This window comes from Coregonus clupeaformis, chromosome 36 (genome assembly GCF_020615455.1).
Source record: "Coregonus clupeaformis isolate EN_2021a chromosome 36, ASM2061545v1, whole genome shotgun sequence".
Classification (NCBI taxonomy): Eukaryota; Metazoa; Chordata; class Actinopteri; order Salmoniformes; family Salmonidae; genus Coregonus; species Coregonus clupeaformis.
In genome coordinates, this window is record NC_059227.1 from 22,504,648 (window position 1) to 22,530,948 (window position 26,301).

At 47.9% G+C, this 26,301-nt stretch overlaps 1 pseudogene; it reads right to left on the bottom strand.

The window, feature by feature from the left end:
• LOC123482692 overlaps positions 1-21,428 on the bottom strand; it is a 40,231-nt pseudogene extending 18,803 nt beyond the window's left edge.
• Positions 21,429-26,301: the final 4,873 nt, after the last annotated feature.

Below are 26,301 nucleotides of genomic sequence, written 5' to 3' on the forward strand. Positions count from 1 at the left end.
TCGTGTCCCGAGGGCACCGGGTGTACAGTGGCCAGGTAGAGCTCCACCTGCACGGCAGCTGTGCCGTCATACGCCCTCGGGAGCGAGAGCCGAATCCCACTGGGTTCCGGACCTTGGACGGGCGGACCGACCGATGGTGGTGGTGAGGTAGGTGTGGGTGTGGGTACCCCTCTGGACTCCCATCGGTGTAAGGTGTTGATGACGTCCTGCAGAGCGGTCCCAAGTCGATGGATCTGATCATCCTGGCTGCGGACGCGCTCCTCCAACGACTCAGGCGCTGCTGTTGCTCCTGCTGATTCCATGGGAAGGTGTGTAATTCTGTCAAGGTATCTGATGCGGATGTGGTGTGGAATCAAGTGCAGGACACAGGAGCTAAGTCAAACCAGACTTTACTTGAAAAGACAAAATAACAAACGGGTCTAAACCAACCCGGAGGCGAACAATACGCAACAGTGCGTAAAACACCAAAACCGACTGCGCACGAAAACAACAGTGCGACGGTACACACTAGCGTCTGGCCAAAAATGAACAGCACCAACAGACAGGTGAAAACAATTACACACAACACATGACTAACAAATGGAACACTTATAGGGTACATAATTAACACTAACAGGGAACAGCTGTACGAAGAAGACAAAACCAAACAAACATCGAAAACATACAACGGTGGCAGCTAGTACTCCGGGGACGACGACCACCGAAGCCTGCCCGAGCAAGGAGAAGGACCAGCCTCGGCCGAAACCGTGACAACTTCCAATCCCCCATATGTTTTTCCTCTCACAAAAATACAAATATACATACACATACACATACATACACATAAATACATATACATACACATCTACATATCCTTTTTTTAAATACAGTGGGGGGAAAAAGTATTTAGTCAGTCACCAATTGTGCAAGTTCTCCCACTTAAAATGATGAGAGAGGCCTGTAATTTTCATCATCGGTACACGTCAACTATGACAGACAAATTGAGATTTTTTTTCTCCAGAAAATCACATTGTAGGATTTTTAATGAATTTATTTGCAAATTATGGTGGAAAATAAGTATTTGGTCACCTACAAACAAGCAAGATTTCTGGCTCTCACAGACCTGTAACTTCTTCTTTAAGAGGCTCCTCTGTACTCCACTCGTTACCTATATTAATGGCACCTGTTTGAACTTGTTATCATTATAAAAGACACCTGTCCACAACCTCAAACAGTCACACTCCAAACTCCACTATGGCCAAGACCAAAGAGCTGTCAAAGGACACCAGAAACAAAATTGTAGACCTGCACCAGGCTGGGAAGACTGAATCTGCAATAGGTAAGCAGCTTGGTTTGAAGAAATCAACTGTGGGAGCAATTATTATGAAATGGAAGACATACAAGACCACTGATAATCTCCCTCGATCTGGGGCTCCACGCAAGATCTCACCCCGTGGGGTCAAAATGATCACAAGAACGGTGAGCAAAAATCCCAGAACCACACGGGGGGACCTTGTGAATGACCTGCAGAGAGCTGGGACCAAAGTAACAAAGCCTACCATCAGTAACACACTACGCCGCCAGGGACTCAAATCCTGCTGTGCCAGACGTGTCCCCCTGCTTAAGCCAGTACATGTCCAGGCCCGTCTGAAGTTTGCTAGAGTGCATTTGGATGATCCAGAAGAGGATTGGGAGAATGCCATATGGTCAGATGAAACCAAAATATAACTTTTTGGTAAAAACTCAACTCGTCGTGTTTGGAGGACAAAGAATGCTGAGTTGCATCCAAAGAACACCATACCTAGTGTGAAGCATGGGGATGGAAACATCATGCTTTGGGGCTGTTTTTCTGCAAAGGGACCAGGACGACTGATCCGTGTAAAGGAAAGAATGAATGGGGCCATGTATTGTGAGATTTTGAGTGAAAACCTCCTTGCATCAGCAAGGGCATTGAAGATGAAACGTGGCTGGGTCTTTCAGCATGACAATGATCCCAAACACACCACCCGGGCAACGAAGGAGTGGCTTCGTAAGAAGCATTTCAAGGTCCTGGAGTGGCCTAGCCAGTCTCCAGATCTCAACCCCATAGAAAATCTTTGGAGGGAGTTGAAAGTCCGTGTTGCCCAGCGACAGCCCCAAAACATCACTGCTCTAGAGGAGATCTGCATGGAGGAATGGGCCAAAATACCAGCAACAGTGTGTGAAAACCTTGTGAAGACTTACAGAAAACGTTTGACCTGTGTCATTGCCAACAAAGGGTATATAACAAAGTATTGAGAAACTTTTGTTATTGACCAAATACTTATTTTCCACCATAATTTGCAAATAAATTCATTAAAAATCCTACAATGTGATTTTCTGGAAAACATTTCTCAATTTGTCTGTCATAGTTGACGTGTACCTCTGATGAAAATTACAGACCTCTCTCATCTTTTTAAGTGGGAGAACTTGCACAATTGGTGGCTGACTAAATACTTTTTTCCCCTACTGTATATTTCCCTTTATTACTTTCCAATCCCACCACCCCTTCCCTAATTGGAGTAAACTAGTGAACAACAATGCTTAGGCCTCTACTTACAGCTTATACATAATATATACATTTTATGGACACAGTCAATTTCATAATAATTATATTTTGTTTGTTTTTATTCCTGAACTTCCTCTACCCTCAACCTCCGATCATTTTCATGATGTCCATCCGGTTTGCTTCTATATGCCATATCTTTCTAACTGTGCTCTTTCACAAAAGCTCTCAACCTATAACCTATATACTTATTATGGACACAGTATGCTTTACATTAGTTATCTTGTTGTTATTAGTTGTTGTTAGTTGTTATTAGTCCCATCCTTCAACTCCATTCAACACCACCCATCTATCTCTTAACACCATCCATATTGTATTTCTATTTGCCATATATTTTTCAACTGTACTGTGATGTTTTACAAAAGTTCTGCACCTTTCTATTCTCATTGTTTCTACAGATTGTAAATTGAAAATAAATTTTTTTGCTAAAATCGATTGACTATGACTTTTCAGATCACCCAGTAGTGCTATCTGCAGGGTTAGCTCCAGGTAAATATTGCAATCCTTTAGCCATTCCTGGACCTGTGTCCAAAAACAAGCTACAAATGGACAGTACCAAAACAAATGATCTAATGATTCTGTCTCTTCGCAGCAAAATCTGCAGAGCTGGGAAGATTGTATCCCCCATATAAATAACATTATATTGTTAGCAAGTATCTTATATAATAATTTAAATTGAAAAATTCAAAGTTTTGAATCCAGCGTCGTTTTGCGTATCAGTTCATAAACACTATGCCATGGAATCGGTACGTCAAAAATCTCTTCCCAACTATTTTGCAATCTACAGTGTGGAGAACAAGTATTTGATACACTGCCGATTTTGCAGGTTTTCCTACTTACAAAGCATATAGAGGTCTGTAATTTGTATCATAGGTATATTTCAACTGTGAGAGACGGAATCTAAAACAAAAATCCAGAAAATCACATTGTATGATTTTTAAGTAATTCATTAGCATTTTATTGCATGACATAAGTATTTGATACATCAGAAAAGCAGAACTTAATATTTGGTACAGAAACCTTTGTTTGCAATTACAGAGATCATAAGTTTGCTGTAGGTCTTGACCAGTTTTGCACACATTGCAGCAGGGATTTTGGCCCACTCCTCCATACAGACCTTCTCCAGATCCTTCAGGTTTCAGGGCTGTCGCTGGGCAATACGGACTTTCAGCTCCCTCCAAAGATTTTCAATTGGGTTCAGGTCTGGAGACTGGCTAGGCCACTCCAGGACCTTGAGATGCTTCTTACGGAGCCACTCCTTAGTTGCCCTGGCTGTGTGTTTCGGGTCGTTGTCATGCTGGAAGACCCAGCCACGACCCATCTTCAATGCTCTTACTGAGGGAAGGAGGTTGTTGGCCAAGATCTCGCGATACATGGCCCCATCCATCCTCCCCTCAATACGGTGCAGTCGTCCTGTCCCCTTTGCAGAAAAGCATCCCCAAAGAATGATGTTTCCACCTCCATGCTTCACGGTTGGGATGGTTTTCTTGGGGTTGTACTCATCCTTCTTCTTCCTTCAAACATGGCGAGTGGAGTTTAGACCAAAAAGCTCAATTTTTGTCTCATCAGACCACATGATCTTCTCCCATTCCTCCTCTGGATCATCCAGATGGTCATTGGCAAACTTCAGACGGGCCTGGACATGCGCTGGCTTGAGCAGGGGGACCTTGCGTGCGCTGCAGGATTTTAATCCATGACGGCGTAGTGTGTTACTAATGGTTTTCTTTGAGACTGTGGTCCCAGCTCTCTTCAGGTCATTGACCAAGTCATGTTGTGTAGTTCTGGGCTGATCCCTCACCTTCCTCATGATAATTGATGCCCCACGAGGTGAGATCTTGCATGGAGCCCCAGACCGAGGGTGATTGACTGTCATCTTGAACTTCTTCCATTTTCTAATAATTGCGCCAACAGTTGTTGCCTTCTCACCAAGCTGCTTGCCTATTGTCCTGTAGCCCATCCCAGCCTTGTGCAGGTCTATAATTTTATCCCTGATGTCCTTACACAGCTCTCTGGTCTTGGCCATTGTGGAGAGGTTGGTGTCTTAAAAAAGAATTTGGTGCATTTTTCCCCATATTCCATCCAGTTTGCTTTATTTTTATAATATATCACACTTGATCTTTCTTAAATAAGTTTCTCCATTTCTTTTAGTTTTTCCTCTAATTTATTCTGAGCCTCTATGTTACATTTTTTATTGCTATCTATCTGTTCTGTAGACCTACTTCCTTTGTTAGTATGGTGTGATGAGTGTGATGGAAAGGAGTCAGGCGCAGGAGGGTAATCACCGAATACAGAGTTTATTCCTTCGTTACACAAAATACGCTGGAATAGCGACAAACGAAACAGGCACAAGGGAAACTATCTACCCTGGCAATACACTGTAACAGTATCTCCAACAATACATAGGCACTGGGGAAATATCTACCCTGGCAACAAAATATGAAAAAATGTATGCACACATGACTGTAAGTCGCTTTGGATAAAAGCGTCTGCTAAATGGCATATTATATATTATATTATTAAAATGGTACGAGTAGCTCCACCAAGCTACTACCAAGCTACTACTCTCACATACAAACAATCACCCACAAGGACAAGGGGGCAGAGGGAACACTTATACACGGACTAATGAGGGGATTAGAACCAGGTGTGTGTGATTGACAAGACAAGACAAATGTGATGATAATTGGGGCGGCAGTGGTTAGTAAGCCGGTGACGACGAACGCCGAAGCCTGCCCGAACAAGGAGGGGAGGCAGCCTCGGCGGAAGTTTTGACAGTAGCCACCCCTTGACGCGCAGCTCCAGCAGCGCGCCGACACCAGCCTCGGGGACAGCCAGAAGGACGCGGAGCAGGGCGAACCGGATGACGACGGTGGAAATCCCGCAACAGGGAGGGATCGAGGATATCCCTCACCGGGACCCAGCACCGCTCCTCCGGACCGTACCTCTCCCACTCCACGAGGTACTGAAGGCCCCCCACCCGACGCCTCGAATCCAGGATGGCACGGACAGAGTACGCCGGGGCCCCCTCAGACTCCTGGCACGGACCAACCACCACCGGCCTGAGGAGAGACACATGAAACGAGGGGTTAATACGGTAATCAGGGAGAAATAATAACCTATTCGTGACCTCGTTGATTCTCCTCAGGACTTTGAACGGCCCCACAAACCGCGGGCTCAGCTTCCGGCAGGGCAGGCGGAGGGGCAGATTCCGGGTCGAGAGCCAGACCGGATCCCCCGGTATGAAGACCGGGGCCTCACTGCGGTGACGGTCAGCGTTAGCCTTCTAACCGGTTGGTAACCTAAAACGCATTGGAATGGTGTTAGGTTAGTAGAGGAGTGGCAGAGAGAGTTCTGGGCATATTCTGCCCATGGCAAGAATACCGACCACTCCCCCGGCCGGTCCTGACAGTAGGACCGCAGGAACCTACCCACATCCTGATTCACCCGTTCCACCTGCCCATTTGACTCGGGGTGGAAACCAGAGGTCAGGCTGATGAGACCCCCAGACGTTCCATGAACGCCTTCCAAACCTTGGACGTGAACTGGGGACCTCGGTCGGACACTATATCCTCTGGCACCCCGTAGTGCCGGAAGACGTGAGTAAACAGGGCCCCCGCAGTCTGCAGGGCCGTGGGGAGACCGGGCAAAGGAAGGAGGCGGCAGGACTTGGAAAAGTGGTCCACAACGACCAGGATGGTAGTGTTACCTTGGGAGAGGGGAAGATCAGTCAAAAAATCTATACTAAGGTGAGACCATGGTCGTTGTGGAACTGGTAAAGGTTGTAACTTACCCGCTGGAAGGTGCCTAGGTGCCTTACTCTGGGCGCACACCGAGCAGGAGGAGACGTACACCCTCACGTCCTTAGCCAAGGTAGGCCACCAGTACTTTCCGATCAAGCAGTGCACTGTACGACCGATACCTGGGTGACCAGAGGAGGGTGACGTGTGTGCCCAGAAGATCAGACGATCACGGATAAGAGCAGGCACGTACCGCAGCCCAGCTGGACACTGAGGTGGAGATGGCTCTGTACGTAATGCCTGCTCTATAACTGCGTCCATCGCCCATACTACCGGCGCCACAATGCAGGAGGCCGGGAGTATGGGGGTGTTGTCTCTGGGCCTCTCCTCTGTGTCATACAGCCGGGACAGGACAGCGCCTATCCCTACCTCGGACGCATCCACCTCCACTACGAACGGTAGTGATGGATCGGGGTGGGCCAGTACCGGGGCTGAGTTGAACAGACCCCGCAGTCTCCTGAAGGCCAGGTCAGCCTCAGCAGACCAGCGGAGCCGGGATGGCCCACCCTTCAACAGGGATGTAATGGGAGCTGCGACCTTGCCAAAGCCCCGGATAAACCTCTGATAGTAGTTGGCAAAGCCAAGGAAGCGCTGCACCTCCTTTACCGTGGTTGGAGTCGGCCAATTACGCACGGCTGAAATGCGATCTCCCTCCATCTCCACACCTGAGGTGGTAATGTGGTATCCGAGGAAGGAGACGGACTGCTGGAAAAACATACACTTCTCTTCCTTGGCATAAAGGTAATTTTCCAACAGTCGGGCCAGCACTTTGCGAACCAGGAACACATGCTCGGCGCGCGTAGCAGAATACACCAGGATGTCATCGATGTAGACCACCACACCGCGACCAAGCATGTCCCGAAACACCTCGTTCACAAAGGACTGGAAGATGGATGGAGCATTCATCAAACCGTAGGGCATCACCAGGTATTCATAATGCCCCGTGATTGTGCTGAATGCTGTCTTCCACTCATCCCCTTCCCGAACACGCACCAGGTTGTATGCACTCCTGAGATCTAGCTTAGTGAAAAAGCGCGCCCCATGCATTGACTCAATCACTGAAGGAATGAGGGTAAGAGGATAACTAAATCTAATCGTCTCCTTCTTCAGGTGATCGATAATCAATGCACGGGCGCAGACCACCGTCTTTCTTCTTCACAAAGAAGGAACTTGAGGAGGCGGGTGAAGTGGAGGGACGTATAAACCCCTGGTGCAGGGACTCGGTGACGTATGTTTCCATAGCCTCTGTTTCAGCCTGCGACAGGGGATACACATGACTCCTGGGAGGTACAGCGTCTACCCGAAGGTTTATCGCGCAATCCCCCGCCCAATGAGGTGGTAATTTAGTCGCACACGCGTCTTGAAAAAAGTGTGCGCCAAATTGAGGTATTCGGGGGGAATGCGCACGGTGGAGGTACCGTCTGGACTTTCCACCGTGGTTGCACCAACGGAAACACCTAGACACCTATCCTGACACTCTCGCGACCACCCCGTGAGAGCCCTCTGCGGCCATGAGAAGGTGGGGTTGTGGAGTGCTAGCCAAGGGATACCTAATACCACAGGGAAAGCAGGAGACTCAATAATCGAATACAGAGTTTATTCCTTCGTTACACAAAATACGCTGGAATAGCGGCAAACAAAACAGGCACAGGGGAAATATCTACCCTGGCAACAAAATGGTACGAGTAGCTCTACCGAGCCACACTACTCTCACATACAAACAATCACCCACAAGGACAAGGGGGGCAGAGGGAACACTTATACACAGACTAATGAGAGGATTAGAACCAGGTGTGTGTGATTGACAAGACAAGACACATGTGATGATAATTGGGGCGGCAGTGGTTAGTAAGCCGGTGACGACGAACGCCGAAGCTTGCCCGAACAAGGAGGGGAGGCAGCCTCGGCGGAAGTCGTGACATATGGACTCTTTTGACCTATATTGCTTTTGTTTTCGAGATGAGTACTGAATTGCATGGCCTCTAAAGGCACATTTAAAGTTGTCCCATACAATAAGGGGATTTGCTGTGCCTATGTTATGTCGGAAAAAAACAGTTATAAATTCCTCTGTCCAAGTTAAAAACAGGTTATCATCCAATAGGCTTTGATTACATTTCCAATATCCTCGCCCACGTGGAATTTCAGTAAGAGTAATGCATATGCCAATTATATGATGGTCCGACCGCATTCTGTCCCCTATCAAGACTTTTTAAACTTTTGGTGCCAACGAGAATGACATAAGAAAGAAGTCAAGACGACTAGCTTGATTGAGTCTCCGCCATGTACAGTCGGGAAAAAAAGTATTTAGTCAGCCACCAATTGTGCAAGTTCTCCCACTTAAAAAGATGAGAGAGGCCTGTAATTTTCATCATAGGTACACGTCAACTATGACAGACAAATTGAGGAAAAAAAATCTAGAAAATCACATTGTAGGATTTTTAATGAATTTATTTGCAAATTATGGTGGAAAATAAGTATTTGGTCACCTACAAACAAGCAACATTTCTGTCTCTCACAGACCTGTAACTTCTTCTTTAAGAGGCTCCTCTGTCCTCCACTCGTTACCTGTATTAATGGCACCTGTTTGAACTTGTTATCAGTATAAAAGACACCTGTCCACAACCTCAAACAGTCACACTCCAAACTCCACTATGGCCAAGACCAAAGAGCTGTCAAAGGACACCAGAAACAAAATTGTAGACCTGCACAAGGCTGGGAAGACTGAATCTGCAATAGGTAAGCAGCTTGGTTTGAAGAAATCAACTGTGGGAGCAATTATTATGAAATGGAAGACATACAAGACCACTGATAATCTCCCTCGATCTGGGGCTCCACGCAAGATCTCACCCCGTGGGGTCAAAATGATCACAAGAACGGTGAGCAAAAATCCCAGAACCACACGGGGGGACCTAGTAAATGACCTGCAGAGAGCTGGGACCAAAGTAACAAAGCCTACCATCAGTAACACACTACGCCGCCAGGGACTCAAATCCTGCTGTGCCAGACGTGTCCCCCTGCTTAAGCCAGTACATGTCCAGGCCCGTCTGAAGTTTGCTAGAGTGCATTTGGATGATCCAGAAGAGGATTGGGGAGAATGTCATATGGTCAGATGAAACCAAAATATAACTTTTTGGTAAAAACTCAACTCGTCGTGTTTGGAGGACAAAGAATGCTGAGTTGCATCCAAAGAACACCATACCTACTGTGAAGCATGGGGGTGGAAACATCATGCTTTGGGGCTGTTTTTCTGCAAAGGGACCAGGACGACTGATCCGTGTAAAGGAAAGAATGAATGGGGCCATGTATCGTGAGATTTTGAGTGAAAACCTCCTTCCATCAGCAAGGGCATTGAAGATGAAACGTGCCTGGGTCCTTCAGCATGACAATGATCCCAAACACACCGCCCGGGCAACGAAGGAGTGGCTTCGTAAGAAGCATTTCCAGATCTCAACCCCATAGAAAATCTTTGGAGGGAGTTGAAAGTCCGTGTTCCCCAGCGACAGCCCCAAAACGTCACTGCTCTAGAGGAGATCTGCATGGAGGAATGGGCCAAAATACCAGCAACAGTGTGTGAAAACCTTGTGAAGACTTACAGAAAACATTTGACCTGTGTCGTTGCCAACAAAGGGTATATAACAAAGTATTGAGAAACTTTTGTTATTGACCAAATACTTATTTTCCACCATAATTTGCAAATAAATTCATTAAAAATCCTACAATGTGATTTTCTGGAAAAAAATTCTCATTTTGTCTGTCATAGTTGACGTGTACCTATGATGAAAATTACAGGCCTCTCTCATCTTTTTAAGTGGGAGAACTTGCACAATTGGTGGCTGACTAAATACTTTTTTCCCCACTGTATATCTCACTAGATCAGGATATTTAAGCCTCCATATATCTACTAGTTCTAATGTATCCATGACATTCACGATTTCCTTAAGAGCATGAGGGTGATAGTTTGTAGTGTGATTTCCTTTACGGTCCATTGAGCTATTTAAAACGGTATTATAATCTCCCACCATAATAACAGAGTCTTGAATTGCTTGCAGGGTTGATCATGTATTATATATATTGTCAAAGAAGTGTGGATCATCATTATTTGGTCCGGTAAAAGTTAATGAGCCATATCTGTTAATTGTCCAATACCACCTTCCGGAGACATTTGAAACCTCACCTCTTTAAGGAATACCTGGGATAGGATAAAGTAATCCTTCTACCCCCCCTTACCCCACCCTTACCCCAACCCACCCTCCACCCCCCCCAAAAAAAAATAAAAAAAATAACAAAACAAAAAAACATTGTAAAGTGGTTATCCCACTGGCTATAAGATGAATGCACCTATTTGTAAGTCGCTCTGGATAAGAGCGTCTGCTAAATGACGTAAATGTGGTTCAAAATTATTGTGGTTCATCCTATATTCTTCCTAACATCCTTACCCCCTTGCAACAGATGTGGGATAAACACACACGCACATACTAACACACTCAACCCCTTTCCTCCACAATCAACCATAAGATCAGATGCTCAACGGTTGTTACATCCCAGAGCCCAACTCAAGAAAGGACCTGATTTACGAATGCATACTGTATACAGTTACAGCTGTTTGAGAAAGCATGCAAGATTGAACAAAAATTGACAACAATGTGAGATTTGATTAATCTATGTCAAGTCCTAGGTGATGGAGAACAGATCCACCCTCTTCACCTGAGACACAAACACTCTGGTCCCCCGTTGTAACCATTTTCCCCAAGCATCTCCTTGGACTGGGGAGGTTTTCAAGATAAGAAATAAATGGAATGGAGCAAAGCACATTCAAAATCCTAGAGGAAAACCTGGTTCAGTCTGCTTTCCACCAGACACTGGGAGATGAATTCACCTTTCAGCAGGACAATAACGTAAAGCACAAGAAGACAGTGAATGATCCTGAGTGGCCGAGTTACAGTTTGGCTTAAATCTACTTGAAAATCTATGGCAAGACCTGAAAATGGTTGTCTAGCAATGATCAACAACCAATTGGAAAGAGCTTGAAGTATTTTGAAAATAATAAACGGGCAAATGTTGCACAATCCAGGTGTGGAAAGCTCTTAGAGATTTACCCAGAAAGACAGTTGTAATCGCTGCCAAAGGTGCTTCTACAAAGTATTGACTCAGGGGTGTGAAAACTTATGTAAAAGAGATATTACTGTATTTCATTTTCCATAAATTAGCAAAATTCTAAAAACATGTTTTCACTTTGTCATTATGGGTTATTGTTTGTAGATGGGTGAAAAAAGTAACTTTTTATCCATTTTGAATTCAGGCCGTAGCAAAACAAAATGTGGAATAAGTCAAGGGGTATGAATACTTTCTGAAGGCACTGTATATACATACATATAATGGTGTGTAAAGACAGTATATGAATAGAAAAGGTGTACATGTCACGTTCGTCTAATGATGGGTCAGACCAAGGCGCAGCGTGATATGCATACATGTTTATTTTCACTGAATAAACACCACGACAAAACAAGAAACGAAACGTGAAGTCCAAGGTAGCACACACAACATACCTTACACGGAACAAGATCCCACAACCCACTAGTGCCAATAGGCTGCCTAAGTATGATCCCAAATCAGAGACAACGAGCGACAGCTGCCTCTGATTGGGAACCACACCGGCCAACATAGAACTACACATACTAGAATACAAACATAGAAAACGCACAACAAAGAATATATACACCCTGACTCAACATTTAAGCGTCTCCTGAGTCAGGGCGTGACAGTACCCCCCCCCCCCAAAGGTGCGGACTCCGACCGCACAACATAAACATAACAGGGTAGGGGCCGGGTGGGCATTCCGCCTCGGAGGCGGATCCGGCTCGTGGCATGACGACCTCTCACTCTCCGTCTCCCTGTTGCGCCCCTGGTCTGGTCTGGACCTCGGTGCGCTGCTTCCCCTCTCCTTCCTCCCACGATACGCCAGGCCCTGTCTGGACCATGGTGTGGGAGACCCCGAACCTGGAGAGGGGCTGACGTCATGGTCTGGACTGGAGCCGCTGACCGGAGCTGGACTAGGCACCGGTGGAGCGGACTGCTCTGGCTCCGGAGTGGAGCCGCTGACCGGAACTGAATCAGGCACCGGTGGAATGACTGCTCTGGCTCCGGAGTGGAGCCGCTGACCGGAGCTGGACTGGACCCCGGTGGAGCGGACTGCTCTGGCTCCGGAGTGGCGCAGCTGACCGGAGCTGGATCAGGCACCGGTGGAGCGGGCACGGGCCATGCCGGACTGGAGACGCGCACCACTGGCTTGGTGCGAGGAGCAGGAACAGGCCGGGCCGGACTGGCGACGCGCACCACTGGCTTGGTACGAGGAGCAGGAACAGGCCGGGCCGGGCTGGCGACACGCACCACTGGCTTGGTGCGAGGAGCAGGAACAGGCCGGGCCGGGCTGGCGACGCGCACCACTGGCTTGGTGCGAGGTGCAGGAACAGGCCGGGCCGGACTGGCGACGCGCACCACTGGCTTGGTGCGAGGAGCAGGAACAGGCCGGGCTGGCGACGCGCACCACTGGCTTGGTGCGAGGAGCAGGAACAGGCCGGGCCGGACTGGCGACGCGCACCACTGGCTTGGTGCGAGGAGCAGGAACAGGCCGGGCCGGACTGGCGACGCGCACCACTGGCTTGGTGCCAGGAGCAGGAACAGGCCGGGCTGGCGACGCGCACCACTGGCTTGGTGCGAGGAGCAGGAACAGGCCGGGCCGGACTGGCGACGCGCACCACTGGCTTGGTGCGAGGAGCAGGAGCAGGCCGGGCCGGGCTGGCGACGCGCACCACTGGCTTGGTGCGAGGAGCAGGAACAGGCCGGGCCGGACTGGCGACGCGCACCACTGGCTTGGTGCGAGGAGCAGGAACAGGCCGGGCTGGCGACGCGCACCACTGGCTTGGTGCGAGGAGCAGTAACGGGTCGGGCCGTCCTGGGAACACGCACCACTGGCTTAGTGCGGGGAGCAGGAACGGGCCGGAACGGACTGGCGACACGCACCACTTGCTTGGTGCGAGGAGCAGGACTGGGTTCCTTTATTAACCCCCACTCCTTCTGCTGGCTAACCAGCTCCTCTCGCCGTGCCTCTACACTTTCCTTCTCCCTCTTAGCCTCCTGTAGCGCCTCCCTCTGACCGAATAACTCCTGCTCCCTCTGAACCAATAGCCCCCGTAACATGGTGGCCTCCTCTCCTAACCTGCAGACCCGCCCTTTAACAGCCTCCTGCTGCCTCGTCGTCCACACCGTGTGCACCCCCAACATTTTTTCTTGGGGTTGCCTCTCGGGTCTCCGTTTCACCTCTCCTGCCTGGGCTTCCTCCTTCGCCCAGGGTCCGCTATCGGCTAATCTCACCTCCTTCTTCCTCATCCCTTTCAGGGCCTCCATATGCTTGGCCAGATCCTCTCTTATCTCCTCCCAAGTCCATGATCTCTGCTCCACTACCTGTGTCCAGGGTGTCTGCTGCTCCTGGGCACGCTGCTTGGTCCGTGTTTGGTGGGATCTTCTGTCACGTTCGTCTAATGACAGGTCAGACCAAGGCGCAGCATCATATGCATACATGTTTATTTTCACTGAATAAACACCACGACAAAACAAGAAACGAAACATGAAGTCCAAGGTAGCACACACAACATACCTTCCACGGAACAAGATCCCACAACCCACTAGTGCCAATAGGCTGCCTAAGTATGATCCCCAATCAGAGACAACGAGCGACAGCTGCCTCTGATTGGGAACCACACCGGCCAACATAGAACTACACATACTAGAATACAAACATAGAAAACGCACAACAAAGAATATACACACCCTGACTCAACATTTAAGCGTCCCCTGAGTCAGGGCGTGACAGTACATCATAATACTAAAGTTTAAGATTGTTATGTGTAAAAGAACAAGCTCATATTCAGCAGAAATGTAAAGACATGGACTTCGGGTAAATTGGCCTGACCTTTGACCCTCCAGAGGCCACATTGCTGATCTTCTCCGCCTCATCCAGAAGATCCTCCACAGAGAAACTTCTTCTAATAGGGAGCTCCTCTTCCTCATTCTCTGTCCCATCACACCTGGAACAATTATGAAGGTAGCTGATAAAAGTGACTTGCAATGTGTAAGTCTTACAGAAAGTGTTTCAGGGGCGGTTGGTTGCTTAGCAGTTAAGAGCATTGGGCAGAAAGGTCGCTGGTTCGAATTCCCGAGCCGGCAAGGCAGTTAACCCTCCAACAAAAACTGCTCCCTGGGCATCGATGACATGGACATCGATTAAGGCAGCCCCACATTTTTATATTGGCGAGGAAATACTGTCACCTCCAGGTAGGTGTTTGTCCCCCCGTGTGCTGAGGATGTCAGGTTTGTGTCCATTTCTGGCTGTAATGAATACTAAGGGAAAAAAAGGTGTAGTTTCACGTGCAGAGCGCGGCAGGTGTTTATTTCGCCTTCGCAGAAGGCAGGAATCGTGGTCACAGGCAGGCAATGTTCATACACACTTCAAAAACAGGCAGGTGAATCAAAACTAGGACTGAAGGCTATAACTGGTTCTCACAAACGAGCTAGGAAAAGGCTTAGTAAAGTCCAAACGAACAATACCTCACAAGGCACAAACAGAATGAACTGAACTAAATAATGAGCTGATGAGACCAGGTGAGTAACCAACACAGATAAAATCAACCGGCAGGCTGGTTCGACAAGGTCGTGGACTGACCTGATGTTCTGCGTCGAGGCTGATGTCTAGTGGGTCTGTTCGGGGGTCGAACCCGAGGCTGGGGAGTGGGACGATCCGGACGGTTACGGTGGAATGCCTGAATCATCTCTGGGTCGAGGATGTCCTGGTCGGGGACCCAGGACCGGTCTTCAGGCCCATAACCTTCCCAATCCACTAGATAGTGGATGCGACCTCTCAGGCATTTGGAATCAAGGATGGCCTGAATGGCGTAGGCAGGTGCCCCTCTGACGTCCAACGGTGGGGGCGCACTGCGGGTTGAGACTGGAGGATGAAGAGGACTGTAGGTGACCGGTTTTAACAGAGACACATGGAAGGACGAGGAGATTTTATGGACCAATGAAGTGAGGACAGAACTTTTTGCAGGGGAGGCAGAGCCGGATGTCTCTGGTAGAGAGCCACACACGCTGTCCGGAGTGAAAGAGTGGAGTAGGTCGGCTGCGTCTGTCAGCAAAGCGTTTCTGGGTATTAGAGGCTTCCTGAAGATGCCGGTGAGTGGTCTCCCATACACGCTCACTATGCCGAAACCAGTCGTCAACAGCTGGGACAGTACCAGGTTCCGCCTCCCAGGGAAACATGGGGGGTTGGTAACCAAGTACACACTGAAACGGAGTAAGGCGGAGGGATGAATGCATGAATGAGTTCTGAGCGTATTCGGCACAGGCCATATACCGAATCCAGTCGTGTGGAGAGGCAGAACATTGTTGGCGGAGGTACTTCCCTATTTCTTGGTTCAGGCGTTCCGTCTGCCCGTTGGTCTGGGGATGGTACCCGGAGGAGAGGCTGAGGGCGACCCCCAGTCGGTCACAGAAGGCTCGCCACACCCGGGAGACAAACTGGGGCCCGCGGTCAGAGACGATGTCCTCTGGAATCCCATACAGACGGAACACCTGCTAGAACATACAGTGAGGGAAAAAAGTATTTGATCCCCTTCTGATTTTGTACGTTTGCCCACTGACAAAGACATGATCAGTCTTTAATTTTTAATGGTAGGTTTATTTGAACAGTGAGAGACAGAATAAGAACAAAAAAATCCAGAAAAACGCATGTCAAAAATGTTATAAATTGATTTGCATTTTAATGAGGGAAATAAGTATTTGACCCCTCTGCAAAACATGACTTAGTACTTGGTGGCAAAACCCTTGTTGGCAATCACAGAGGTCAGACGTTTCTTGTAGTTGGCCCCCAGGTTTGCACACATCTCAGGAGGGATTTTGTCCCACTCCTCTTTGCAGATCTTCTCCAAGTCATTAAGGTTTCGGGGCTGACGTTTGGCAACTCGAACCTTCAGCTCCCTCCACAGATTTTCAATGGGATTAAGGTCTGGAGACTGGCTAGGCCACTCCAGGACCTTAATGTGCTTCTTCTTGAGCCACTCCTTTGTTGCCTTGGCCGTGTGTTTTGGGTCATTGTCATGCTGGAATACCCATAGCAGAAAAACACCCCCAAGGCATAATGTTTCCACCTCCATGTTTGACGGTGGGGATGGTGTTCTTGGGGTCATAGGCAGCATTCCTCATCCTCCAAACACGGCGAGTTGAGTTGATGCCAAAGAGCTCGATTTTGGTCTCATCTGACCACAACACTTTCACCCAGTTCTCCTCTGAATCATTCAGATGTTCATTGGCAAACTTCAGACGGGCCTGTATATGTGCTTTCTTGAGCAGGTGGACCTTGCGGGCGCTGCAGGATTTCAGTCCTTCACAGCGTAGTGCGTTACCAATTGTTTTCTTGGTGACTATGGTCCCAGCTGCCTTGAGATCATTGACAAGATCCTCCCGTGTAGTTCTGGGCTGATTCCTCACCGTTCTCATGATCATTGCAACTCCACGAGGTGAGATCTTGCATGGAGCCCCAGGCTGAGAGAGATTGACAGTTATTTTGTGTTTCTTCCATTTGCGAATAATCGCACCAACTGTTGTCACCTTCTCACCAAGCTGCTTGGCGATGGTCTTGTAGCCCATTCCAGCCTTGTGTAGGTCTACAATCTTGTCCCTGACATCCTTGGAGAGCTCTTTGGTCTTGGCCATGGTGGAGAGTTTGGAATCTGATTGATTGATTGCTTCTGTGGACAGGTGTCTTTTATACAGGTAACAAGCTGAGATTAGGAGCACTCCCTTTAAGAGTGTGCTCCTAATCTCAGCTCGTTACCTGTATAAAAGACACCTGGGAGCCAGAAATCTTTCTGATTGAGAGGGGGTCAAATAATTATTTCCCTCATTAAAATGCAAATCAATTTATAACATTTTTGACATGTGTTTTTCTGGATTTTTTTGTTGATATTCTGTCTCACTGTTCAAATAAACCTATCATTAAAATTATAGACTGATCATTTCTTTGTCAGTGGGCAAACGTACAAAATCAGCAGGGGATCAAATACTTTTTTCCCTCACTGTACACTCAGCCAATTACATGGCGTTAGGTAAACAGCTGGTGCATAAAATCTAATACTAAGGAAGTCTCAAGGTTTTGCTCGCCGGAGCTAGAGTTCCTCATGATAAGCTGTAGACCACACTATTTACCAAGAAAGTTTTCATCTATATTTTTCGTAGCTGTCTATCTACCACCATAAACCGATGCTGGCACTAAGATCGCACTCAATGAGCTGTATAAGGCCATAAATAAACAGGAAAACACTCATCCAGAGGCAGCGCTCCTAGCGGCTGGGGACTTTAATGCAGGGAAACTTAAATAATAATAATACTAATAATAATAATATGCCATTTAGCAGACGCTTTTATCCAAAGCGACTAACAGTCATCCGTTCTACCTAATTTCTACCAGCATGTTAAATGTGCAACCAGAGGGAAAAAAAGTCTAGACCACCTTTACTCCACACACAGAAACGCATACAAAGCTCTCCCTCGCCCTCCATTTGGCAAATCTGACCATAACTCTATCCTCCTGATTCCTGCCTATAAGCAAAAACTAAAGCAGGAAGCACCAGTGACTCAGTTAATAAAAAAAGTGGTCAGATGACGCAGATGCTAAGCTACAGGACTGTTTTGCTAGTACAGACTGGAATATGTTACGGGATTCTTCCGATAGCATTGAGGAGTACACCACATGGCTTCATCAATAAGTGCATCGATGACGTCGTTCCCACACTGACCGTACGTACATACCCCAACCAGAAGCCATGGATTACAGGAAACATCCGCACTGAGCTAAAGGGTAGAGCTGCCGCTTTCAAGGAGCGGGACTCTAAACCATCAAACAGGCAAAGAGTCAATACAGGACTAAGATTGAATCATACTACACCGGCTCTGACACTTGTTGGATGTGGCAGGGCTTGAAAACTATTACAGACTACAAAGGGAAGCACAGCCGTGAGCTGCCCAGTGACACAAGCTTACCAGATGAGCTAAATCACTTCTATGCTCGCTTCGAGGCAAGCAACACTGAAGCATGCATGAGAGCATCAGCTGTTCCAGATGACTATGTGATCACGCTCTCCGTAGCCGATGTGAGTAAGTCTTTTAAGCAGGTCAACATTCACAAGGCCGCAGGGCCAGACGGATTACCAGGACGTGTACTCCGAGCATGCGCTGACCAACTGGCAAGTGTCTTCACTTACATTTTCAACATGTCCCTGACTGAGTCTGTAATACCAACATGTTTCAAGCAGACCACCATAGTCCCTGTGCCCAAGGACACTAAGATAACCTGCCTAAATGACTACTGACCCGTAGCACTCACGTCTGTAGCCATGAAGTGCTTTGAAAGGCTGGTCATGGCTCACATCAACACCATTATCCCAGAAACCCTAGACCCACTCCAATTTGCATACCGCCCCAACAGATCCACAGATGATGCAATCTCTATTGCACTCCACACTGCCCTTTCCCACCTGGACAAGAGGAACACCTACGTGAGAATGCTATTTATTGACTACAGCTCAGCGTTCCACACCATAGTGCCCTCAAAGCTCATTACTAAGCTAAGGACCCTGGGACTAAATATCTCCCTTTGCAACTGGATCCTGGACTTCCTGATGGGCCGCACCCAGGTGGTAAGGGTAGGTAACAACACATCTGCCACGCTGATCCTCAACACAGGGGCCCTCAGGGGTGCGTGCTCAGTCCCCACCTGTACTCCCTGTTCACCCATGACTGCATGGCCAGGCACGACTCCAACACCATCATTAAGTTCGCCGATGACACAACAGTGGTAGGCCTGATCACCGACAACGATGAGACAGCCTATAGGGAGGAGGTCAGAGACCTGGCCGTGTGGTGCCAGGATAACAACCTCTCCCTCAAAGTGATCAAGACAAAGGAGATGATTGTGGACTACAGGAAAAAAAAGTGGACTGAGCATGCCCCCATTCTCATCGACGTGGCTGTAGTGGAACAGGTTGAGAGCTTCAAGTTCCTTGGTTTCCACATCACCAACAAACTATCAATGTCCAAACACACCAAGACAGTCGTGAAGAGGGTACGATAAATCCTATTCCCCCTCAGGAGACTGAAAAGATTTGGCATGGGCCATCAGATCCTCAAAAAGTTATACAGCTGCACCATCGAGAGCATCCTGACTGGTTGCATTACCGCCTGGTATGGCAACTGCTTGGCCTCTGACCGCAAGGCACTACAGAGGGTAGTGCGTACGGTCCAGTACATCACTGGGGCCAAGCTTCCTGCCATCCAGGACCTCAATACCAGGCGGTGTCAGAGGAAGGCCCTAAAAATTGTCAAAGACTCCAGCCACCCTAGTCATAGACTGTTCTCTCTGCTACCGCATGGCAAGCGGTACCGGAGCTCCAAGTCTAGGTCCAAAAGGCTTCTCAACAGCTTCTACCCCCAAGCCATAAGACTCCTGAACAGCTAATCATGGCTACCCAGACTATTTGCACTGCCCCCCCACCCCACCCCACCCCCCTCTTTTACCTGCTGCTACTCTGTTTATTATTTATGCATAGTTACTTTAACTCTACCCACATGTACATATTACCTCAATTACCTCGACTAGCCTGTGCCCCCGCACATTGACTCTGTACCGGTACCCACTTGTATATAGCCTCCCTACTGTTATTTTATTTTACTGCTGCGCTTTAGTTATTTGCTTTTATTTCTTTACTCAACACTTACATTTTATTTGAGCTTTTCTTTAAAAAATTGCATTGTTGGTTAAGGGCTTGTACGTAAGCATTTCACTGTAATGTCTACAGCTGTTGTATTCGGCGCATGTGGCAAATCAAACTTGATTTGATTTGAAGAGGAACCAGACGACACATTTTTGGAAAATGGTCTACTATGACAAGGATGGTGGTGTTACCAGAGGATTCAAGAATGTCTGTGATGAAGTGAACAGCTATGTGGGACCAAGGTCTTTGAGGGATTGGGAAAGGTTGAAGCTTACCGGAAGGGAGATGACGAGGGCTTTTGGTTTGGGCGCAGACTGGACAGGAGAGTACGTAATCCCTTATGTCGGATGCCAGTGAGGACCACCAGAATTTACGGGCTAGAAGGTCGGTGGTTCGTGTAATGCCCGGATGTCCTGACCGCAAGGACGTGTGACACCATTGCATCAGTTGGGGTCTAACAGCTGCTGGTACGTAACTCTTCCCAGCTGGTGTCTCAGGAGGAGCTGGGTCTGAGGTTAGGGCTTCTTGTATGGTGAACCTCCCACTGTACCGGTCCCATAATGCAAGAGGAAGGAAAAATGGGTGTAGGGTCTGAGTTATTGGTCGGAAGGTCAAACTGGCAAGAGAGAGCATCAGCTTTTACGTTTTTCTTTCCAGGGATGTAAGTAACATGAAAATGGAAGCGTGTGAAGAAGAGAGCCCAGCGGGCTTGTCTGGAGTTTAACCTCATGGCCCCTCTGATATATTCCAGATTACGATGATCTGTTAGGATGAGAAAGGGATGTTGTGCGCCCTCCAACCAGTGGTGCCACTCCTTGTGGGCCAGCTTGATAGCGAGGAGTTCTCTGTTCCCAACATCATAATTCCTCTCAGCGGAGGATAACTTCCTGGAGAAGAAGGCACAGGGATGTGATTTTGGGGTGTTCCCACCCGCTTAGAGAGTATTGCTCCTACTCCTACTTTGGAGGCATTCACCTCCAGGGTGAAAGGAAGGGTCGGATCAGGTTGGCGAAGGATAGGAGCTGAGGTGAAGAGGCGTTTCAAGATGTTGAAAGAAGTCAGGACGGTATCAGTACATTGAAGGGTCTGGGTCTTTTGGCTGGTAAGGGCAGTGAGGGGAGCGGCGGTAGAACTGAAGTTCCGAATGAACCGGCGATAGTAGTTGGAGAACCCAATGAAACAGAGTTCCTTAACGGTGGTGTGTTTGGGCCAGTTATTGACAGCGGTGACTTTGTTCTCATCCATGCTGATCCCTCCAGGTGTCAGTACGAAACTGAGGAGGTTTACTGAGGTTACATGGAAGGTGATATTTTCAGTCTTCACATAAAGGTTATGGTCAAGGAGCCGTTGAAGAACCTTTTGTACATGCTGTATGTGTTAATCAAGGAAGTGGGAGTAAATCAGGATGTCATCAATGTAGACGATGAGAAAGCAGTTGATAAAGGTCGTCTTCCATTCGTCGCCTTCACGTATACGGACAATGTTATATGCACTTCTCAGGTCGAGTTTGTATAGATGTTGGCGCAGCCCACTTGTTCAAGGGTCGCTGGGATCAGAGGGAAACGGTTCTTGACCGTGATGTCATTCAGGGAACGGTAATCAATACATGGACGGAGACCACCGCCCGTTTTTCCAACAAAGAAGAAGATGGACGCAGCCGGGGAAGAAGTAGGACGAATGAAACCGTTTTTGAGTGCTTCATCAATGTAGTTCTCCATTGCCTAATTTTCCGGGATAGATAAGGGATAAACACGGCCCTTCGGTGGGGACACTCCAGGGAGTAAGTCAATAGTACAGTCCCCTGGGCGATGTGGTGGCAGAGTGGAGGCCTTGATTTTGCTGAAGACATTGCTGTACTGGGCGTATTCAGATGGTATGGTGGGTGGCACTGCAGAGGCATATTCCTCAATGGTGGTGGCTCTGCAGGGTAGGCTGAGACAACTGGTGAAGCGGGTAGAAGACCAGAACAGTAGTTCACCTTGTCGCCACGAGATGGTAGGGTCGTGGTGACAAAGCCAGGGGTGTCCGAGGATGAGTGGCTGTTTGGGGGATGAGAGTTCCATGAGTTGAATGGTTTCGGTGTGGAAGACTCCAATCTGGAGGGTGACGCTCTGTGTCAGGTGCGTAATGAAGCCCGTGCCCAATGGCTGCCCATCCAGGGTGTTCATCTTTAAGGGAGGGGTGACAGGTGTTAGATCAATGTCAAGCTCTTGTACTAGCTGGTGATCGATAAAATTACCTGCTGCTCCCGAATCCATCAAGCCCTCTACGTACTTAGTAACCCCCTTCACGGTTATCAATACTGGGATGGAGAATTGTTTCTGGGAGATATTTAGAAATACGGACACGCCTACCGGCCTGGCAGCGGAGGGACGCTTCTCATCTCTCCGTGGGGGGCGAACAGGGCAATGACTGAGTAGATGATCTTTCCCTCCACAGTTTAAGCCGAGCCCTTCATGGAGCCGCCTTTGACGTTCGATACACGGGAGAGGAGCATGGCCCAACTGCATGGGCTCTGGAAGAGTCGGACAGGATGACGGAATCATGGAAAGAGAAGGTTTCGGGTTCCTGGGTGGCAGAGTTCTTCGGCGGTCGATGGAGATAGACATACGAATGTATTGATTTAAATCCTGAAGGTCACCTCTACAGGTCATCTCCGCCTGAAGTTCTCTGTTGAGCCCTCTTCGGTAGACGGTAAGTAAAGCAGCCACACTCCATCCACTCCCTGCAGCCATGGTGCGGAACTCGAGGGCATACTCGGAAGCTGAATTGCGTCCTTGTTGAAGTTCTATGAGGAGGTCTCCTATAAGATGACCGGAAGGAGAGTGATTGAATACCTATTTGAAGAGGGTGTGGAAATGGGTCTTGGCTCCGAGTTCCGTGCTGTTGGCAGTCCATATGGCGATGGCCCAATCCAGGGCTTTGCCTGTGAGTAGAGACAACAAAATACACCCTGCTCTTGTCGGTGGCGAAGTTAGTGGGGTTGTGCTCAATGTACAGTGAGGGAAAAAAGTATTTAATCCCCTGCTGATTTTGTACGTTTTCCCACTGACAAAGACATGATCATCTATAATTTTAATGGTAGGTTTATTTGAACAGTGAGAGACAGAATAACAACAAAAAAATCCAGAAAAACGCATGTCAAAAATGTTATAAATTGATTTGCATTTTAATGAGGGAAATAAGTATTTGACCCCTCTGCAAAACATGACTTAGTACTTGGTGGCAAAACCATTGTTGGCAATCACAGAGGTCAGACGTTTCTTGTAGTTGACCACCAGGTTTGCACACATCTCAGGAGGGATTTTGTCCCACTCCTCTTTGCAGATCTCCAAGTCATTAAGGTTTCGAGGCTGACGTTTGGCAACTCGAACCTTCAGCTCCCTCCACAGATTTTCTATGGGATTAAGGTCTGGAGACTGGCTAGGCCACTCCAGGACCTTAATGTGCTTCTGCTTGAGCCACTCCTTTGTTGCCTTGGCTGTGTGTTTTGAATCATTGTCATGCTGGAATACCCATCCACGATCCATTTTCAATGCTCTGGCTGAGGGAGGGAGGTTCTCACCCAAGGTTTGACGGTACATGGCCCGTCCATTGTCCCTTTGATGCGGTGAAGTTGTCCTGTCCCCTTAGCAGAAAAACACCCCCAAAGCATAATGCTTCCACCTCCATGTTTGACGGTGGGGATGGTGTTCTTGTGGTCATAGGCAGCATTCCTCCTCCTCCAAACACGGCGAGTTGAGTTGATACCAAAGAGCTCCATTTTGGTCTCATCCGACCAAATCTGACTCACCTTCACCCAGTTCTCCTCTGAATCATTCAGATGTTCATTGGCAAACTTCAGACGGCCCTGTATATGTACTTTCTTGAGCAGGGGGACCTTGTGGGCGCTGCAGGATTTCAGTCCTTCACGGCGTAGTGTGTTACCAATTGTTTTCTTGGTGACTATGGTCCCAGCTGCCTTGAGATCATTGACAAGATCCTCCCGCGTAGTTCTGGACTGATTCCTCACCATTCTCATGATCATTGCAACTCCACGAGGTGAGATCTTGCATGGAGCCCCAGGCCGAGGGAGATTGACAGTTATTTTGTGTTTCTTCCATTTGCAAATAATCGCTTCAACTGTTGTCACCTTCTCACCAAGCTGCTTGGCGATGGTCTTGTAGCCCATTCCAGCCTTGTGTAGGTCTACAATCTTGTCCCTGACATCCTTGGAGAGCTCTTTGGTCTTGGCCATGGTGGAGAGTTTGGAATCTGATTGATTGCTTCTGTGGACAGGTGTATTTTATACAGGTAACAAGCTGAGATTAGGAGCACTCCCTTTAAGAGTGTGCTCCTAATCTCAGCTCGTTACCTGTATAAAAGACACCTGGGAGCCAGAAATCTTTCTGATTGAGAGGGGGTCAAATACTTATTTCCCTCATTAAAATGCAAATCAATTTCTAACATTTTTGACATGTGTTTTTCTGGATTTTTTTGTTGTTATACTGTCTCTCACTGTTCAAATAAACCTACCATTAAAAGTATAGACTGATCATTTCTTTGTCAGTGGGCAAACGTACAAAATCAGCTGGGGATCAAATACTTTTTTTTTCCTCACTGTATTTGCTGCATTGCATCAGAAATCCCTGACATTTCCCAGGTGAACCGTAATATTTTCCAGGCATGGATATGAATGAAGGAGGGCTATCGGTTACGATACCTGGCATTGGTGGAGTAGGGATAGACTGGCGGAGAAGATGGCAGATTTCCTCCATACGCTACTCTTGCTGGGTTAGGCGCCGCTGTAGCTCCGCTGAATCCATTCCGTTTTTAGGTGAGCTATTCTGTAATGAATACTCAGGGAGAAAAATGTGTAGATTCACACGCAGAGTGCAGCAGGTGTTTATTTCGCCTTCGCAGAAGGCAGGAATCATGGTCACAGGCAGGCAATGGTCATACACAGGTAGGCAAACAGGCAGGTGAATCAAAACTAGGACTGAAGGCTATAACTGGTTCTCGCAAACGAGCTAGGAAAAGCCTTAGTAGAGTCAAAACAAACAATACCTCACAAGGCACAAACAGAATGAACTGAACTAAATAAGGAGCTGATGAGACTAGGTGAGTAACCAACACAGGTCAAATCAATGAACAAAAATGAAAGACTGGGCTACGTTCAAGAACACAAAGAAACATGGCTACGTTCAAGAACACAAGGTGAACTAAGAAAATAAATACAGAACCTTACACTGGCGTTTAGGTTGCCACAGACTAGCACATGTCCCTGGGTCTGGAAATGATTGATCTCCCCATCTAGGATGGAGAAGCTGTCATCATTAAAGTATGGGGATTCTAGTGGGGGATATAGGTAGCACACAGGAGGACATTTTTCTCGGTTGAGGTTATTTCCTTATTTATTTCTAACCAAATGTAAAATGTTCCTGTTTTTATTCATTTAATAGAGTGGGTTAGGTCTGCTGTATACCAAATTAGCATACCCCCTGAGTCTCTTCCCTGTTTCATACCTAATTTATTGGTGGATGTGACTACCAGCTCGCTGTAACCTAGAGAGCAACCAGTGGGTCCATCTCCTCTATACCATGTTTCTTATAAGATGACAATGTCACGTTCGTTGACACATGATGAAGCGGACCAAGGCGCAGCGTTGAAGGTGAACATATTATTTATTTAGACTGATCACACGATCAAAACAACAACGATAACGTGACGTCTACGGTATAACACAAACCAAATCAGAACAAGATCCCACAAAGAATAGCTGAAAACAGCCTACCTAAGTATGGCTCCCAATCAGAGACAACGAGCAACAGCTGCCTCTGATTGGGAACCACCCTGACCAACATAGATCTATATGATCTAGAACAAAACCCAAAACATAGAAAACACAACATAGAAGCTACCCCGTGAAACTAAACATAGAAAATCCACACCCTGGCTCAACATTTCAGAGTCCCCAGAGCCAGGGCGTGACAGTACCCCCCCAAAGGCGCGGACTCCAACCGCGCCAACAGAACACCACAGGGGAGGGACCGGGTGGGCACTCCGCCTTGGCGGCGGATCCGGCTCTGGGCATGATCCCCACTCCCTCTCTAACCCCCCACAGTACCCCTGGTCCGGT